This window comes from Agelaius tricolor, unplaced genomic scaffold (assembly GCF_023055355.1).
Source record: "Agelaius tricolor isolate 1412-34295 unplaced genomic scaffold, bAgeTri1.0.p SCAF_11, whole genome shotgun sequence".
In the NCBI taxonomy this organism is placed as follows: Eukaryota; Metazoa; Chordata; class Aves; order Passeriformes; family Icteridae; genus Agelaius; species Agelaius tricolor.
In genome coordinates this window covers 11,770,882-11,791,491 of record NW_027269271.1, presented here as the reverse complement: position 1 = coordinate 11,791,491, position 20,610 = coordinate 11,770,882, and the positions used below count along the sequence as shown (strand labels likewise).

General features: G+C 37.5%; 1 long non-coding RNA gene across 1 annotated transcript in view; it reads left to right on the top strand.

Annotated features, from left to right (window-relative positions):
- The window catches only part of LOC139594270 (uncharacterized), a 158,044-nt gene that overhangs the window by 109,232 nt on the left and 28,202 nt on the right, over positions 1–20,610 (top strand). The window contains exons 8-9 of the long non-coding RNA XR_011680568.1: positions 16,679–16,732; positions 20,008–20,103. This is a non-coding gene — a long non-coding RNA (uncharacterized lncRNA). The remainder of the gene's footprint in view (positions 1–16,678; positions 16,733–20,007; positions 20,104–20,610) is intronic.

Below are 20,610 nucleotides of genomic sequence, written 5' to 3'. Positions count from 1 at the left end.
CCATTGGATTCTGAGAGTATCTGTATACATGGGAGATAATGGTTCAGAACAATACCAGGGCTGTAAAATTGTATTAAGAAGTCACTTGGCTGATGAAGGGTTAGATTTCCAGCTTCTAGACTTGCAAAATTTACTGGTTTTGGTGAAGCTATGTCAATTTACTCTGCTTGAAAAATTTGCTTTAAGAGTGTTGAATAGAAGATAATCATACACTATTTAAATAGGTGATTGATTGTTTTCTTTCTAAGAAAAAAAAATAAAATTTTTCTGTACCAGCTATTCTATAGCTTTTACTTCTGGATAATCTTTCACTATTTGCATTCTTGCAAATAAAAACATTTCTGACTTCTGATTGGGAACTTCAGAACTATAATTTAAAAACCTTGTTGGAAAAGTTGCATCAAAAATATTATCAGAAAAGCAAAGCCTAAGGTATGGCCCTATGTTAAAGCCAGCTGTCTTTATAGTTGACATATTTCTGCAGAAAACAAAGGTGTGTTTTATTTGCAATAGGTCAAATGTTAAATCAAACAATGAAATAAGTGTAATTTTTACCAATCAAATATTTCAAAAGTTTTCATAGAAGCTTCCACTGTGAGCACTCCTGCATTAGTGCCATTCAAAACAACAATAAAAAGTAAGACAAAAACTAAGGACTAGTGAAGCAGTGCACAGCTAACTAAGGTTAGAGAGAACTTGGCAAGGAAAGGAAGCCAGGCTTGCAAAGTGCCAGGTTCAGGCTCAGTTTGCAATATAAACCTGCCTGCTCATGCCTTTAGCACTCAGTGGAACTGAACTGATTCACTGAAGATAAGCTCTTCTCTCTACTTTTCCTCAGAAATAAAGAAGAGTTTTATGCTTACTTGGCAATGTAAAAATAGCACTGCTGAATATGCTTTTAACTCTTAAATCTGCTTCAAACTAATTTTCTTTTTTAAATCCATAACATTAACACTGCTGTGGAGTGCTAGTCTGAACATTCTGCAACTCTTGGAAGAGAAAGTGATCATTGTGAGAGACTTTGGTCCTGATGACCTCTGAGCTGTACAATCCAGCAGGGACTTGTTGAACATCTCTTTCCCAGGTAGTCAAGCCAGACAATACCTTCTGAAAAGAGGCTTTCTGTGGTGTGATTCAGGCAGCATGGGCTTAGTAAACAACATGCTGGCTAAAATATCCATTATTTTGAGAAACACTTACTAGAGGAAAAATTAAATTTAAATTTTTTGAAAAAATTCTTAATTCTAATTTTTTAAAGAAAATTTTTTTGGACCACAGACAGGTTATTCTATCTCTGGAATGCTGGTTCTAAAATATTGTAGTTTCTGGTAAGAGCTGTGAGGATCTAGGGGAGAAGAATCAATATTTAAAATAAGATATCATTCATTACTAAGCATTATATTTTCTTGTACATATATATTTTCCTCCCTGACAAAAAACTAGATTTTGCTGGTTTAAGAAAGTTCTTCAACCATAGCACTATGGACTACAGGAGGTTGAGGAATGTATGGGAAAAGCAGCTTTTGCAGACTTCTTTTTGCTCCTCAGACAATCAAATTGCTTTTCCTATGAGCAATTACTAAATATTGTGTGAGCATATCTTGAGGTAATGTGGTATTGTGTCCTCCCAGTGTTGGAAGAAAATACCCAGATCAAAGATTGCCTCAGTTAGTTTTATGACATAAGCCCTAAGTATGGTAATTAAGAAGAAGTAGTGCACATCTGGTATCTTGTGATAATGGATCATCAGAAACAAAAATTACGTGGCAGTTTTATACAATGTGTAGTTCCAATCCCAAAGAACTCTTAAAAGACAACATTCATGGGAATAAGTAATGGGTGGAGAGAGATTGATTAGAACCACCTGCTGTTTACTGTGAGATGTTACAGATGATTATAAGGAAAAAAAACAAAACACTTATTTCAATAAAATTAAGGCTAAAAATTAGATCTGATGTCACTAGATAGAAATATAAGAACTGTTCAAAATTATAACTTCAAGCATCTAAAAGCTGCAAAGCATTTAGCACATAGCAAGGTAGGGGAGAATATTAAATAGCTGCAAATATGGAAAAATAAAATATGAGCAAACAGTACTACTCTTTTATCATCAGTAAGTAGCTTTAGGCATAAATAGTCCTCTTGAAATCATCTAGATTTTTTTTTTTTTTCTGTGCAAAAGGAATAAAGTTTTTTAAATAGGAGGAAAAACCACTAAAAGTTTAATAAGCACCCTGTGAGAATTGTGGTAATTATTGAGGTCCTGCAAGGTCATTATTGGTAATTGAAATCTGATCACTTTTAAAACCCAACATGCCCAAGCCATTGCAAAATGAGATACATAAGTACACTCTTCAAAACATTCCTTGAGGGAGCATGAAACAAAACCAGAAATTCAGTAATTTTAAAGCAGCAATATATTTTTTAAACTTGTTTAGTAGAAGCTTAATTGGAAATCATAGATTTAAAAGAAATTATATGAGAAGGTGGAGAATTCTTTGGAGTTGAGCAATGGAGAGGAGGCATTTTCAAAGCTGTGTTAATGAGTTATGGACACGGGCACCAGAGCTTCCATCATTAGGAAACAGCCATAGAGAAAACTTGAGGCAACAGTGTTGTCTCAGTCACAGAAGTGATTTAAACCTTTTGGACTGTACATTCAGAGGTGTTTTCCATAAAATAAATGTTGGACTTTCTTTGAAGAGTCTGTTGACTTTTGGCAGAACTTAGACACTTGAATATACATAAATAGAAACGGTCCTGGGAAGGAAAGATGTTTAGCAGAAAAAAATGGAAGCAATTATTTTGTAAATACAATGTCTGCAAATGAGAAAAATATAATCCAAAAGTGGAAGTGCTGAGTCCATTTTATCTGTTTACTGGAAAAAAAACAAAGAATAATAGTACAGTGAACATAATATTCATGTGTGCAAACTGTGTGACAGAAAAAATATACAAATCCAGTAATATCTTGAGTAATTTATCTTTTCTGGTTCCTTTACACCAGTCAGTTATTCTGCTGTGTCCCCCAAGCATCCAAGTTGAACATTGGCTGGGTTTGAAAAATTGATTTCTCAGTATTTTATTAAGCTTTCAGATCTCTTTGATGACAGCTCCTTAGATCAGTCAGTCAGACTGTCTAAAATAAGATGGCAGCTGGATTATTTTCAGACATAACCAGTGCTGCCAAATATCTTTCAGTGAATTTGTCACTATTTGCCAACTTTTTATTTCTACTTAAAGAAATGCCACCTTACATACCACCTTAATTTCCTTTTTTGAGTGCTTGGGTATATCCTATATATTTAGAAGTATTCAGCTGCTATGTGAAAATGTAGTACCATCAGCAAAGTCAAATATCTCATTCGTGAATGCACCATTTCTTCCTTAAATCAGAAGGTATCTGGAGTACACATCAATAAAGATTTTTTATTTTTCAAGAATTAGGATGAGAAAAATCTCCAAGGATAATTAACAATACTGTGTTACAGGTTTGGCTGAAAGAAAAAGAGAAAAAAATGAAACAAAAAACCTTTGAAAATTGCCTTAGTGAAGGCAGTTCTTTATATATGTCAATACATATCAATTAAAGATTGAATTACATTTTAATTTGTCCTCTTTAGAGCAGTGCTGATTTGAAAACAATTCTGATTTGAGGAGGAGAAAATAAAACCTCAGTGGGTTTTTGTTGCCAAAGCCAGAGAAAATCCTTATTCAGAGAAGTTCTATTACCTGAACTGTCCTTGTGTGCTTTTAGACAGACTCATGCACTGTCATGTTCCCACCTGTCCTGAGACTGGCATCTGGGAATCTATTTCAATATTTATAACCCTGTTTTCATTCTGCCTGGTTACAAGCCGGGGAAATGCTGTTTCACACCTGTGTGCTGGTAGAGCTGACTCCACACAAGCAGCAAGGGGGGTCAGGCAGACATGGGCTGACAGATTTCAAGAGGAATAGCATTCCAAACAGATCTTCAGGAATTATAGGAGCTTTAAAGTGCTGCTGGTGATCTGCACTTTGTGTTCTTGACACTTGGCAATTTCTGGCCTATTATGTTCCTGGAGTCAGGCATTTCCAGCTTACTGCATGAACACTGGCAGCTCTTAATGAGCACTTCCATCAGAATGGCAGCTGCTGCTCAGCACTTGGGGCTCCTCTGTTGTCCAGCTGGGTATATTATGGCTTTTTGATTCTCTTCTGTGTAACTGTGATTGCTTGAATGATTTCACCTTGCTGGATTTCCCTGACAGAACCCTGTGACATGAGTAAGATTCTAGTCCCTGGCATTATGGTTTCTGAGTTTAGTTTTAAAGCTAAGTTTCAATATCTGATCATACAAGACAGATGATCCACATACTGAATAATGTTAGAAAGAAGGAATTGGTGATGAAAATGAAGTTATTTCATTTCTGTATTATGTTATGTAGCTTTTCATAACCAACAACACAGTGAAAAACATTACAGTATCTTGCTGAGTGATAATGGCAATTCTAGATGTTTCAGCACTTTTGGGAAAGGGAAAATCTAATTTCCTTATTACTAATATGGGAAATGTCTGAAGGGCATCGACATCAACAGAGAGTGCTATCTCTTTAGATACACAGTGAAAGTAGGATATGGCCCCAGCCCAAGAGAAGGAAAGCAAAGGAGTCAATTCCCCATTTGACAGAGTAAAAAATGTATAGCAAGACAAAGAAATAAACTAATTTCTTTGGATTTGATATCTTGGACAGTGTCTCCTTTCCCTTTTTAGGTACTGCCCCTTGTCAAGCTGCCCCTTGTCAAGCTCAGAACTCTCTATTTTGTTGAGATGAATGTCAGTCCTCAAAGTCCTGCATGTACTCCCTCTGGGATCACACATGGATAGAATATCTGCACTGATGGAAAGCCTGCATTTGTGTATTGAGTCGTGTTTCTCACTGAAGTCTATTGTTGTGCTGTTAAATAGAAATGCATTTGATGTGACAAGTCCCAATCCTTGTTCTGTGTAGTCATTAAAGATCCCATTATCTATTTCCTGAAACCTAAGACATACATTCTACTGTATGAAATCTTCAGTTGGATTCCCTTATTTTATAATACATTTCTTGTAGGTATAGTAGAGGTTGTATGAACTGAATTGAAAAGAAAAGAAGGTGATTTTTGACCTGTCTTCTTCTAGTGAAAGACTGAAAGGTTATTCCCTAGGAAATGCTGAGGTAATTTGTTACCTTGTTTTATGAGTGTGCTGTTAAATAGCTGATATGTTTGCAATGAGAGGTGGCGGCAGTGGTGAAGTTAAATCAATTGCTTTGGTGAAATAATCCCCTGAGCTTGGTAATTGATTGCATTTTACTTTAGGTTTGCACAGTCTTTTGATGTTCCTCAGGACCAAAAGTAATACAGAGTTAGGAGGTTGCTTTTATTTATTAATGAGGATTTTTTAGCACTGAATCTATCTGAATGCAAAGCAGAAGTTGAGATAGAGAAATGCAGACAAATGAAGATTCCATCTCCTCTCTCTCCCCCCCTCCCTCTCTTTCTCTCCTTTTCCTTTGTCATTAACAGTTCATTCTCTTGGTTTAGGAAATTGCAAAAATAAAGGAAAGTGAGTGCAGGATGAAGTAATTAACTAGATAAAGACAAATGAAATCAATTATCTCTATTATAGCTCCCTTTTTTGGTGATATTTGGGTTAGATATAGCCAACCCTAAGGACACCACATAATGGAGAAAAAGAATTAATATTATCAGAGTAAAATCAGTACTAGGGAAGGATTAATAAAATCTCTGTATCTACCTTCAGACCTCACCTCTAAGCCAGGATTATTTTAAACATTGCATACTAGCACTTCTAGATACTCAAGAGCAACAATACCAGATATATTGAGACAATATAGTAGTGGAACCAGTTTTCATTTATCTTTTGACTTTACTAAGTTTTGTTTTCTGCAGAAGAACTCAGATGAGTTTCTAGATTTCTTATATAAACATGGCATTTTTCAGACAATCAGAACATAGCAAAGTGCATCTGTTTCCTTTGTTTTGCTTGCAAACATGAGACAGCAATGGTAAAACTACTATGTCTTTAATAATTTACTTGGGCTGCCTAATCAGTAAATCTCTTCCAGATGACTGCTGCTAGTACTTTGTATTGCAGTATTTTAGAGTTTAGAAATTACTGGTAAATTTATAAATTCCTCCAAATTCTGCAGTCTACTCAAAGGGCAGATGAGGTAAACATCAACACCATAAAAATAATACATAGGGGCACACACAAGGCCATTGCTTTAATTTGCTGCCCAGCATTTCATATTCTAATGCAGAGTATCAAATTTTCCAGGAAATAAAAATTGTTTTTGCAAGTATTTCCTGGCTGCTTGACATGCAATACACTCCTTTAAAAAATTCTTACTAAAACATTCAGATTTGGTATGTCTGTTAATTAGCATTGCAGTTGTAGTCACCGCAGCTCTATTCCTCTGCAGAGTTTGCTGCGCTTCAAGAGATAATTGTTAAATAAAAAATGTCAACAAGGTATTATGACAAACCTATCTACAAGAATTCCTTTGCTGATTGTATTAGAACAATTAGAAAAGCTCACATGAGCAGCTCTGCATTGTTTCTTGGCTTATGTACAAGAAGGACTTTACACATTTATATGAAACCCAGAATTGGTAGTGAAGAGCTGTAAGAGAATCACTGGAGACTCAAACTTCAGCAATAAGACCCTCTAAGGTCAGAAACTTCCTTACATTTTGTTTTTAAAAGGAGAACACTCATTAGATACACTTTTCTCACCAGACATCTGAAAGAGGGAATCTAGTATTCCAAATAATTTAAGAGTGGTAGAAATTGAGAGTATAAATATATCTTTCCTCTTCTTTTGGAGGGGAAAAATATAAATAATAAATAGTTTCTTAATCTCACAAATCCCTATTTTTCTATATAAGAGAAATTTTCAGATCAAATGGAATTCTCAAGATCAGAATGGGATGATTAGAATTATAAAACCAGACTTAACATCAAGCTTTATTTTAGCTTTTGAAATTATGACCCACTACAGAGTGAACAAATTTAAGGTCAAGAGCTTTAAGTGGATCTGGCCACAGCTTCTTCTGAGGATATATTCTGAGGTAGTGACATTTTGTAAATGCCTTTAAGACATGTAAATGACTGTGCCAGCTACAAGATGGTTCATAAATGGTCCCAGATAGGAGGTCTGTAGCACCAGTGAGCAGATCTAACATATGTTGATGAGGTGAGCAGCCAAGTGGAAATTTGGAAGACATGAGTTAAAAATAGGTGAGTAGTGTTGTATGGAGAGAAGGATTTAAAGATAAAGCGGTGGGGGGGGGGAAGGGGGATAAATAGGGCAGCAAAGAGAGAAGATACTAATATTGCTTATAGGCAAGTGGAGCAGATGGTCACTTGTTTCATGTAGGGAATTGATATAGGCACTGAATTCTGAGTCTGGTTAATGTAGGTCTCATTTTTTTTTGTTTTATAGTGAAATCATTGTGACTGTGGTCACAAGGGTTTTCAGGATGAAGAAGAGACGAGAATGTTGACTCCATGATCAGAAGGCTTGGTTTATTATTTTATGATATATGTTACATTAGGACTATACTAAAAAGCAATAGAAAGGAAAGGTTTCTTGAGAAGCTAGCTAAGCTAAGAATAGAAAAGAATGAATAACAAAGATCTGTGTCTCAGACAGAGCAAGAGCCAGCTCTGCCATGAGTGGTCAAGAAATCCAAACACCCACAGGAGACCAATCACGGGTCTACCTGTTGCATTCCACAGCAGCAGATAACCATTGTTTACTTTGGTTGCTGAAACTGCAGCTTCTCACAAGGAAAAATCCTAAGAAAGGATTTTTCATGAAAGATGTCTGCAACAAAATCACCATGATTGAAAAATAATTTTCTCTGAGGTTTCAGTCCAAAAATATGGGAAAATCCCTGTGCAAGAAAAATGTTGCTACAGATATGATATTGGCTGGTACAGAAGATGAAACATTAATCTCCAGATTTTAAAATTCTGAACGTTTGTAGCATGAGTTAATTCTTCCCCAACTAAAGCTGAGTCTCTTGAAATGGCTGTATCTGAAACTGTAGTGGAATCATGATCTATTTATTCATGAAAGAAGTAGAATAATAAGGTGGTTGGGCATGTACTTTTATGAGGAAATGAGCTGAGTTTCATGCTGGGTGCTCTTTTTAGCTTGTCTACAATAGGATGTGCTCTCAGGATGATAGAATAAAGTATCAGTTTCTTGCCTGTTGGGAATACACTGATCCAAGTTTAAGAGAAGAATTCAATATATTTAGTTATATTTATATAAATTTTTACCTGCAGAACAGGCAGCCTATCCAGCCAGTTACAAATCTTGCCAGTGTTGATTGTTGAGTTGAATGCCTGAGTCTAAGCAGTGCTGAACAGGGAAAATAAAAGAAAATTTTTTATTACAGTTTGAAGTCTTGAAGGTGAAATTTTTGGAAGAAAAATCTTATATGAAGCAAAGTGTGTTGAAGTGATAGTACTTATCTTTAACAGATTTCTATTGTAGAACTACATGTTTATTTTTGAAATGCAGATGACAGATGATTTGGGTAACTTCAGTAAATACTTCATCTGTCTGCAGACTCTTGCTGTGATAGAGTAAATGTATCTGATTCCTGTTAGGATGACTTGAAAGGAAGAAAAGGTATGGGTTCTTAGCTTCCATGTAGTATGTACAACTCAGTGAAAAACCCTAAATTACAGTGTGGCTTTGAGGAATGTGTATGTTTCCTTATTTGAAGCTTTGCTCTTTTTTGCATTAGAATTTCAATATTTGGTTTTCTGTATTTATTTAACCTTTTAATTAAAATCCTATAATCTCTTTTCTAAGATGGATTCTTGGGTAGTTTCAGTAACTGCAGGAGGAGAACTTTTGCTTGGAAAGGTCTTCTGGTACCAGGCCCCCTCCTGAAGTTGTGCTGTTACTAGAATTTGGTCTAGTAACAGCACAACTGTCCTGGCCTTGTTTTGCTGCATCTCAAACACCTCTGAGGTGCTCTTTCTGAACAACCTGTCCCTGAGCAGCATTACCTTGCTTGGGAAAAAGTGGTTTTTTCTGATTTCTATATGACTCCCCTTCAACTTGATTTTTTGATTATCGCTTTCATATTAATCTTGAGCTTTTAGAGCAAAAGAAAGCCATTTGCATCTTCCATTTCTGTTCTGTTGTCCTGTTATCAAAACCTGACAAAATCCTTCTGTGGTTTGTTGGGGATTTTTCCATTGAATTTTGCAGTATCATCAGGGAAGAAAAAATTAGTTACTTGTAAGAATTCTATTCTTTTGTACACACCATAAACTTTTTTTAAGGACTAAACAAGCGGAAAAAAGAAAAATGAACAGATTTTCAGGCTCCTTAATAAATAAAACCAAACTTTTGTTTCCTTAAATAAAAGGGACATTCCTAGTGAAAACTTACGTTTTGGGGTTTTGACTAGTAAGTGCAATAACCGGCTGTCAAAAATAACTTACAAATTTGTCGAAATATCTATTTATAATTTTATAATAAGAGTTGAAAACAGTAATGCAGAAATCCCAGTGTAGTGGATAATCTGGTACCAATGAGCTCTTTGAAATCCTTTTACATCTTCAAAGTGCAGTACATTTCCTAATGCTAATGGCACCTTGTGGCTACAGGATTCTTAGGGGAGCTAATTACTGCTGGCCTAAGGACACATCCCCAGCATGAGCTGTTCCCAAGGCTTGCTTATGTACTTCAACAAAAAGTCTACCTGCAATGAATGCAAGTCTGTCAGGCCTCACAATGACTTCAGACACCCAGTCCTTACCTGTCTTCACAACAAGGCAATCTCAGTCACATTTATGACTTTCAAAGGTACCCTGGTAAAAAAAAAAAAAAAAAAAAATTTTAGAATCCTGGGCATCTGAAACTTTAATTTAAGAGTATGGTAGGTTTTTTTTACAATTTCTCAATCATTCTATATTCATAAAGAAAATTAGGAGAATCTTCCAGTCAAGACTCTTTTTTTAACACAGAATTAGAACTAAAATGGACTTCAAAAAGTGGTGGCAAGCCACTTGTGTGCTTGTTTTGCAGTTAAGTTATAGTCTGTGTCCAGAAGTTTCTGGTTTACATTTTTGTTGAAACTGAGACAAAAGCAAAGAGAATTTTGAGAATAGGTACATTGCAAGGTGGCTGCCTGTATTTTATTTTCTGTTGTTGTTGGAGGGTTCCTATTTATAACAAAAAAATTCTTTTTGACAGTTGAAACAGAATGAGAAATAGAGATCTGGATAGTACATCAGTCTAGGTTGTCAAGTTGAAGGTTGATTTGAAGGTCAGTCATACATGTTCTTTTCCACATATCCATAAAATGATGACTATAATGATATATGTGTAATCTAATTTGGGAAGAACAAAAAAGGGTTTTCAGATATCTAACTATATTCTTATATTAATATATGAAAGTAGATGTTTCCTTTTAATTGATACAGTTTTATACATCAGTGTCCTTGTACTGTTAGTCATCAGAGTCAGGCCCTTTTTGCCTTAAGTGTAAAGACTGACAGAATCAGAGCAAGCTGTCCTGCATGAACTTGTTCCTGATTTGGGGAGATTTCAAGGGGTGTGGGATGTCATATTGATGTTTTTCCTCTCTCCTCAGAGAGAAGAATAAGCCAAGATTCTTAGGAGGTACAGCTGCAGTGGCAGCACTGGGGTTAGCTATTGGTAGCACACATTGGTTAGGGAATTTGACAAGGCAGTTACATAGAAATATGCACGCCAAAAACACATCAGTTCAACAATTAGCAGTTTAGCAGATTAGGTTTGATTTTTTTTGACCCTGCTGATGGATTGAGGCATTTTGAGTTTGGATAGCATCACTCTTATTCCTCTCATGATGTGACTGCTATGCCAGTGAGAGATGAGTGGTTCCTTCTGACCTACCTGCTGCTTCTGCATGCTCACTGAAGTTCACTTTGAGCATCTCATTAACTCCCCTTTGGCTAATGTGGAAGATTAAGGTGTACACAAAGGAGTACATAAGTACATATCCATCCTTGATGAAGATGTTTCTTATCCTGCAGACATTTTTACTTTTAATTTCAGCGAAAATGAAACTTGTAAGGGTTTCTGAAACACATCTGCATCTGATCTGACCTCAGCAGGTCATATGCTGCTGCACAGTGACAAACCACTTTGCTTCTAAAAAACCATTAGACTTGTTAGCTGTGCACAGCCCCCATGAGTTCATTTCATACAAGAGCTGGGGAGCAAACCTGAGATGCTGCTAAAAGTTGATTCTTTAGTGAAGTGAGTCAAATTAACATATTCCCTTGAGTGTGCATTTTAAAACTTACTAAGATTAGTACTGTAAAAGGCAAAACCATCCTCTCCCATCCATACACTTTGGCCTCAGGAGTCACATTTCTTTTTCTACCAAACATGGGAGGCCAAGGACTCATAGTAAAAGACTGTTATGTTAAAAGTAGTGCTGGAAATGGAGACAAAATTAACATAGGGACTTTGTACAGCTGTGTGGGAATAGTCATGTCTGGAATCCTGAATCCTTCATGATCAGCACAAGCTGATTCAGAGGATAAAACCAGCAGCAGGTATGAGATAGGTATGATATGAGATAGTGTCTTCAAGGAAAGTTAAGCACAGTAGTTAGAGATTGTAGCTGTGCTTCACATGGTATTTAAAGAGTCTTGCATCTTTCTAAGAACTCAGTATGAACATCTGCTAGATATTCAAAAGTGATTCAGATCAGGTCTCTAAGGAGGAAAAGTAGCAAGCGTTTGTAAATATGATCAGATCCTACAATAATAACTGAACATCAGCGCCAGCACTAATGAGAAAAACAGAAGGTGTTAAAATGAGCTAGAAAGCTTTTAGGCCTATTAGTCTCTGCCAAATGAACTTTTGAGCTTTAATACACAGGCTTTTAGGATGCTCATGCAGTTAACTCTCTATGTTTTATAATGCTTATCTAGTCAGTAAAAGGTAATAATTTCACTGAAATACAGCTTTAGTAAAAATATTTGCTATTTCCTCATTGCTTAACAATTCTGATTTCTTCTGATTTTCAATCCCATTATAAGAATTACAAGTGAAGGAGGACTCCTATACAGCTGCTTCAGGAATTGTGTATCTGCAATGGCACATTTGTTTTCCATCTGAGTGTCTGCTTAAATTGCATTTCATCCCTCATTTATATTTCTCATCTACCTAGTAACCTTGAGCACACTGATGCAGTTTCTCTTGCTATCATCCACATGACTCTTTGTGACTTCATTTGACATTATATTAAGGTAAACCACAATCTTGTTAATGGCAATAAACACCAAGGTGGTTCAGTGCTCCTTTGAATGAAGACAAATGAAGGTAGGGATATGCAATGATTATGTACACTGTGAAGAAAAAGGGGCTGTCTTAATGGACTAAAATCAACTTATGTGGATATAATGACTTCACTAACACACAGCTGAGATTAACTTGACTGATTCAGCCAATGGCTTGCTTAAGGTATCTTATTATTGTCATATTACTAAGGTCTAAATCATAATGGGTTCCCTGAGTCTGATACCTCTGGTAGCACTCATGCCTGTAAAACCTAAATTTTACTCCTGGGTAAATTTTACTTAGTCTAATTTATTTCACTACCTAATGCTTATTGCAGGGAATATATTTAGCCATAACATTTGTTTTTGGAGTTTTTGAACTAAAAACCCCCTCAGCTACCAGAATGTCCCATGGAAACAGATGGCACAAAGAGAGTGGCCAGTTCAGAGAATTTTAAATGAAACTGGCTTTGAAATCATACTAAGCTTTTCTCTATTCTAATATTTATGCGTTGCTTGAACTATCAGCTGCTAGATGGCACAATATATTTCCAGTTGTGATAGGCATTCATACAAACAGTATATTATACATGCAGGGAAAACACATGATAAAGATTTTCTAATGGTTAATGGAGCTCTAGAACTCAACGTGATGGTACAGCATGTCTGCAAAAAAGGTTGGTTTTCCAGAACTTGCTAAGAAATTTAAATTGGTAGGAATACTGGTAGAAAATAAACTTTAATATTTGAGAGATGGTTGAAATAAAAATATTTTAAATCCCATGCAGGATTATAAAAAATAAAAGAGTTGGGAATTCTCCTTTTTCAATCTTTATTTTGTACTTCTGTTTTTAACATACAAAAACATCACTGTCTTTCAAATTCCAACAGGGTTTATTTATTATTATATAATTACTTCATCGTGTCTTGTAGCAAGTAACATTGCTGTTAATAGATCTATGTATATAAATGGACAATTTTTTCCAGAATCTTTAATTAAAAGTTTTGTTAGGGTGAAGTGTAAATGTAGCAAGGTTGTCTATTCTGTATGGCAAGGACTTTCTATCCCTGATGTCTTGGCAAACCATTTTGGTTGGCTGGCTAATTTTGATTCAGTGTCAGCATGCAGAAGGTAATGAGGTGGGAAGGCAATGCCCTAAGGCAGCTTGGGCTTGGGGTGACTTGTAGCCAGTCCCTTACTGCAGTGGTGCAGCTGATGTGTACAGTCAAAGCAATGGCTGCTACACCTGGCCTGTGCTGACTTTTGATACTGTCCACTGAGACCTTCTCATGTGCAAACCATGGAAACTTGAACTCCAGGTTAGTGCCATGGCGTTACATTCAGAGTCTTAGTGGTAAAGTAAGTAACAGTACTTCAGACTTTGCTAAGTATTCCCCTGTTCCTGACTCCAAGCAAGCAGCTGCTTTACTCAGAGAATAAATATCAGAGACCATAATTATGAATGCTGCCTTGTTGTTTTCACTTGGAATGACTTTTTCCCCACTACCATAGTCTTTGAATTTGTATTCTCCTTAGACTGCTTTCAGGTTCTAAATAAAACAGGTAAAGGGAGGGGCTGCCAGCTGATTCTCCTGTGATGCTCAGTACTCTTTGCTGTGCTGAACATGTCTGAAATGCTGACCTACTGGTTTGCAGCTTACTTTTTTTTTTAGCAGACTTCCCCAAAATCTTATGTCAATAATGAGAGACCAACACAGTAAATAAGTAGGTACTTGACTGGAAAGTGCAGCTACTGACCTGCCTGCTAGGGATGATTTTACATTTCCCATTTCCCAGCATGCATCCATTTTGAAAGTTATTGAGGGGAATTTGGACTTCCAGGCCACTGCAGTATAATCACTGAGCAGTTATTTGCTGGAGGCAATCACCATTATTATGGTCCTTACTCCACATCTTTTGAAGGCACTGAAGGATTGATATTGATTTTTGAGTAGCATTTATAAGGGGCCTGTGCACTTGAGAGTAACTGGACCATATCATTAGACTACCTAGGGGATTTTCCATCAACTATATTTCTAAAGGTAACACTAGTAGAAGAACTCTGAACCTCTGAATCAGAAGATGGATGTATAATAGATCTTAGTATTTTAAAGGAAAGAACTTCAAGAAAACAGCTGCTAAAAGACTGTTTAAGTTATGGATCACAAGCTAACTCTTGATTTATGAAGGCAGCATAGTAACAGTTTTCTAATTAATTGATCTGATTGTTCTCAAGAGTGTTAGAGTCAGTGATTAGGAAAACCTATTTCTTGTCATCAAAACAAAGGGAATCCTAAGAAAAATGAGACTGTAACAGGTGCTTGGCCACACTCATTGCATCGGTGGCAGCTGATAATGTAGTGTGTGATTCCCAGCCAATGGACTGACCCACCCAACCTTCTCCTGTGGCATGGTCCCTCCTCTGCTCTAGCAGTACTTTAGGTGTTCCCAGCTCTGCTCTGAAGCTCCCTGGCTCTGACAACACTGAGCACTCAGGGGCAGTGGCTACAGGTGCAATGTGACCCCAGTGCATGAGCAAAGCTGCAGCTGGGGCTGCCAGGGTGACTCTGCCCCCTGTGTAGTCTGAGATACACTGGTTTGTCTTGGGCTTTAGATTAACACATCTGAATGAGTTGCAGAAATCCTGGAATTTTGTAACAGGATTTTAGAGCCAGGTCAGATTAAGATAACTGAGATTTAGGTGAGATTACAGTAAATTTCACTTCTAGTTAGCTGAGCCCAGATAGCTAGAGAGTCTGTCTCTATTTTTTTAAGGAAAAAAAGAGATTTCACACCCAAGTTACAAATAAAATTATTACAGCTTAACTTCCACACAATGACTAAAGTTTATTCACTGCAAGGAGCAAGAATTAAATAAAAAAATCAAATTGATTTTTTTTCTAAATTTCTCTTTTTAAAAAATTAGGCACACAACTTGTCTTTTGCCTCTGATTAGTTTTAATCTCAGGTTCTCATGCAACCTAATTTACTGTTACCATAAATAGAATCCCAACAGAAAAGCTATTTTTTAAAAAAAGAAAGAACATATTCCCAGGGTTTTACACTCAGAATCAAGCAAAACCATGAGGAAATTAGTCTTCAGCTTTCAGATTTTTCTTTCTTACTACAGTCTGGTAGTTATCTTGGCCACCATCTTAGTTAATAAATTTACCCATGTATCAGTTCTGCATTACTGTAATTGCTACAGACAAAATGAATAACTTGTCCAAATTAGTGACATTTTTTTAAGAAGTGAGGAATATGAACTTGAGAAAGCCACCACATTTTTGTGTTTATTAGACTAAATATGCCCTTTTAAAGTACACAGAGTTTTCCCAGCAGTTTGGCTTTAAGAAGTCAGAAGGCTTTTGAAGATATTTGCTTAAACCACAAAACTTTGCATGCTTTTCCCTTGTAAATAAAGGATAATGTAATGCAGAAGAATCTTATTTAAACTTTGCATACAAATATGCATGAATGCCAATTGGATTCAATTTTCCTGACTTAATTTGAATTAACTGATGGGTCTTTTGACACAAGCTGTACTAATTGTTGCTTATTTGGGTGCACTATATCAGTGAGCATGGCAATCAAAAGCTCAGCCAGATGTTCATATTTTCTTTGATTGCCCACAGCCCTAGGTTTGAAGAAAAGTCAATCAGCAAAATTATTATTCTTAGCATCTGTCAAGGTACTGATCACATTACCATAATGGCTGTCAGAAAAGCAGAGTGGCTCTGATTCCCTTTCACTTAACCTGGTATCAGCCTTCAGCTCTCTGCAGTCCTGGTGTGATACCATCACAAAACATGGAAGTTCTGTGAAATTAGACCAAGGGTATTTATAAGTGGTTGAGTTCACCACAGTAAAGAGTGAATATATTTTAATCTTTATATGAACTTAGGTTTGTGTAAGTAACTTCTATTAAAGTATATTTTGTGTGTTTTATACTAGCACGTATTTACAATGTTGTATTGACTAAAGGAATATTTCTGTCCAAACTTCATATAAAAGCTTTTAAGAAGTTGAAAAACTAAATGTATTACAACTATGCACAGGAAGTCTGAGCCTACTGAAAAAGTTTATTTTGATTTGCTTTAAAACTTTTGGACACCTGTAAAATTCATCATCTATATTTACAGCTCAAGCAATTTTTTTTTCATTTCATTAGTATTTTCATGAAAGCATTAGAGAAAAACAATTTTTGTGGGTATGGTTTTTTCCAAGTGTTCTAAAAGCATCTGCCAGAGAGAGAATTTGCATTCATTTTCAGATGGGATACAAATCAAGGCTGTCTTAACCTTTCTCTCCCTTCATCCCTAGGTATTTAAAATGTGTCTTTGCATTTCCTGCATAACTGGATGTAGCTCATTAAAGGTAAGACCTTTTTTTGCAATCCCCTTAGGAGCAGTGCCTAGCAAGGGAAACTGCATGGTTTGCACCTTTGTTAATTTAAGAATTTACCATGGCCTGGAGTTCTGCCTGCCCAGGAGTGTCTTAACTTGCAATCCCCACCTGCCTGCCTGGCAGCTGAGTATTTTGAGCAGGACTTGTCATTTCATTTGTTTCTAAGGGATACCTTCTGCCCAAGACAGTTCATGGCTAAGGAGAACCAAGGGAAGAGAGCCCAGCCTAAAGCACAACTGATAATTTGATGCTTGTCTCTGTAAGACTGGTGCAGGTCTCTCACTTTGTTGTACATGTTGCATAGAAACATCCTAAAGCTGTGACTGTAGTGGACTCCTTGCCACGTCCCTTAAAAGGTGATGGACTGTGGAGAAGGGAATTCTTTATTTTCAACTGTTTATCTTAAAATTCTGCTGAAACGTCCTTCATATTTCACCAAGTGCCAAAGCAGACCTGTGGACATTAACAACACTCTGTGCTGCTTCTCCCTATTGAGCAGTGAAATTTTTGTTCCTCTTTTACAGTATTTAATGTGTGTCACATCAAAAAGATGAATTTAACCTGACAGAGGAAGATAATAGGGGAAAGATTCTGAAAATATTATTATGGGTGATGAGCTCTAGCAGCAATTAATTCAGGAAGGAGTTTACTGAAGGAAGCTTCCAGGCTCAACCACTAAACCCTTAATGTGGCTTAGTTCTCAATCAAAGCTTTCAGAGAAAGAGATTGCATGAAAGAGGAGCTACCGTATCTGCCACAAAGCTGCTTAATATGACTCATGTCTCAGCAGAAGTGTTTCCAGCATAATAACTTTAGATAGTGCTTCAAAACCAATGACACACATCCCTAGCTCATTTATAGAGCTGTTTAAATACTGCCTTTGCATGCCTGCTGTTTGAATGCTTACAGGAACTCAGGTTTTGCAGCCCATTCTACCACAGAAACACCTGGGTAAAGAAAACAAGCCCTTTGTGTTCCTTCACTCTGAAAAGGTCTCACAGCTCAGGTTGCAGACATCAGACTCTGGAGAGAGTGACCCCAGAGTGGTGCTAACTCAAGGGAGAAAGGTCAGAGTGTCATTGCCCTGTGAGCAACATGGGCAGGGAGTCAGAGCACATGCACAGGTTCAGAGGAGGAAAGGGCAATCTTTGTATTTGGTGGGGTGGGGGTTTTTTACCTTAATTATGCCTTTGAAGAGGTAACAACTGAATGTGAATTTATCTCTTTCACATGCATAAAACTCTGTGGGTGTGGGAGTGGTACATTTTGAATATGATGCTTTTAGGAGAAATGAAAATTGAGGGGAAGAAAATTTCTGAGAAAAAGATAATCTTGGGTTTCATCTAGGGGTAAGTGGAGGTGTGTGTCTTTTGACACACACATGGGCTCAAAGTCACCTCATCAGCTTTGGAACCAGAGCACAGCCCCCCTCAGGCTGGGCCCACAGGTCCTGAGTGGTCACCTGGGGGCTGCCCCTGGGAGTGCCAAACCCAGGGCTCTTCAGGGAGTTTTGGTCAGAACAAACATCTAAAAACGTCCTTAAAGCCTCCTGTTAAAGAAAGGCTTTTGAGTATTTCCTGGAGTACTAAACTGCAAGAATCACCCTGAGTGCAGTTTTGGGTGCTACAATAGAAGAAAGATTTAAACCTATTAGAGAGCTACCAAGACAGTGAAGGGCCTTGAGGGGAAGCCATATCAGGAGCAGCTAAGGTCCCTTGGCTTGGTAAGTGTGGAGGAGACACAGGTGAGACCTCAGGGCAGTCCACAACTTCCTCACAGGCAGAAACGGAGAGCAGGCACGGATCTCTCTCTCTCTCTGGTGACCACTAGTGGGACTCAGGTAACTCATGTGGAGCTGAAAAGAGGCTCAGGTTGCATATTAGGCAAAGGTTTTTCCTCCAGAGGGTGTTTGGGCACTGGAACAGGCTCCCCAAGGTCACAGCACCAAGCCTGGCAGAGTTCAAGAAGTGCTTGGACAATGCTCTCAGGCAGATGGTGTGACTCTTGGTGATGGCCTGCTGGACTTCGATGATCCTTGTGATGGACAGAGCTGGACTTCAATGATCCTTGTGGGTCCTTCTGAACTCAGGTTACCCCATGGTTTTATGATCCCTCTGCTGCAGTTGGTCATCTTCCTCTGTAACTCTCCTTTGTCACACATACATGGTTCACAGGCTCTGGGCTTCATCCTTTTCTGGTTTTTGCTGTGTTGTTACAGCCCTGACCTCTGTGTGTAGGAGTTACCCTACATTTATTTACAGAGATCTGGAGGCACACATCAAACTCTGTCTTCCTTCATTGTGTTTAAACAGAAAAGGGCAAAATACTATCTGGCTATCAAAAATATTCCAGTGTTGCAAAACAGCCCTTAAGTACTTTGTGGTTTTGCTTCCTCTGAGTTATGTGTCTGATTAAAGTTAAATGTATCATTTCATACACCATCACAGCTGAGTTACGCTTGGGTAACGTGCATCCAAATTTGCTGTATATCTATATGATGTATTTATTGTTCTGCATGTTAAGAGGGTATTAACTTACTGTACTTGCAGATGTTTCAGCCCTTAGTTAGCTTTTAAATTTGTGATTTTGCTTTCATCTTAGTTTTATAGTAGATAATTCTAACCTTCTCATTAAGTTTAATGAGTAACCACGTTGGCTCACTGCTGTTTCTACATGGTACACTTGTGCATACAGTCATCAGAAAGATTATGCAAAACATGAGAAATGAATGCACACATGCAAAACTGCATAATGCATTGAAATAATCAAGAATTATTTAATCAGGAACATTCTCAGGTATCCTCAGTTCATGCAAACTGTGCATTTAAAATTTTTTATTACTTTTATCAGGAATATTTTCATGGGAAGATGTGATGCTAAATATTCCTCAAAATATTGTGGCTTTGGTTTGAGGTCAATGTATTCAGAAAATGAAATAGTTCAATTTTAAAGTGCAGAGAGAGGTTTCAAAGGGTCAGCAGTATGAGCTGATCTCCCCATTGTCTTTATCTGACTTTCCTTTCAGAGACAGCCCTCAGTGCTCCCTGGTCTCTATGTTTCTCTGTGGTAGGAAAAGGACACAGAAATTGCCTGTTCCTAATCTGAGTGGTCCAGACAGGCTTTATATTTTATGAGTCTAGCAGTATGTTAGTGTGGGTGTATTTTGATTTCTGAGCCTACTTACCCTCCCCCATCATCCATTCTCTCTTCATCTTAAAAGTTAAACATCTCATCTCCCTTTCCAGATCTCCTGTGCTTTCCAGTGCCCCAGCAAAATGTGGCTGCTCCACAAGAGCAGAGATCCTGCAGAGGAGGCAGTGTCAGGAGTGTCTGGGAGAGAGGTGAGTGTGGGAAGGGAGGGGAGGGAGAGTGAGGCACAGGGATGTGGCTGCAGGCAGTGCTCCAGGTGTTTCCCACACAGCCTTGCAATCTTGGCTGCTCTTCAGGGGTGTTTTTTATAAACCAGTTTTGCTGCTGCCTCCTAACTATGGGGCCAGTGCACCCTGCCTTTGCATTGACTGTGAGAAACAAACCTGCAGTTCCAGCAATCACATGGGATGCTCCCAGACTGCCCATAAGGATTTCTCACCCTCCTGCCCTATGTTGAGGGAAGCAAGTTCTCCTATCATTCTTTTCCCATGTATTTCCCCCCTGCTTTCTTATTTCCTCTTTCCTCCCCTGCTACATTTTCTTCCTTTCTGTGATACATTGAGAATTATTTTATTGTGCCTTTCTCTTCTAGAAGTGTCTTTATTCCACTGTTAGTATTGTACTCAGCTCTTGTCTCCCAGCACATGGGAAAACAATCTTGGTGAGGGTACCAATGGACTTCCTCCTATCAATCAAAT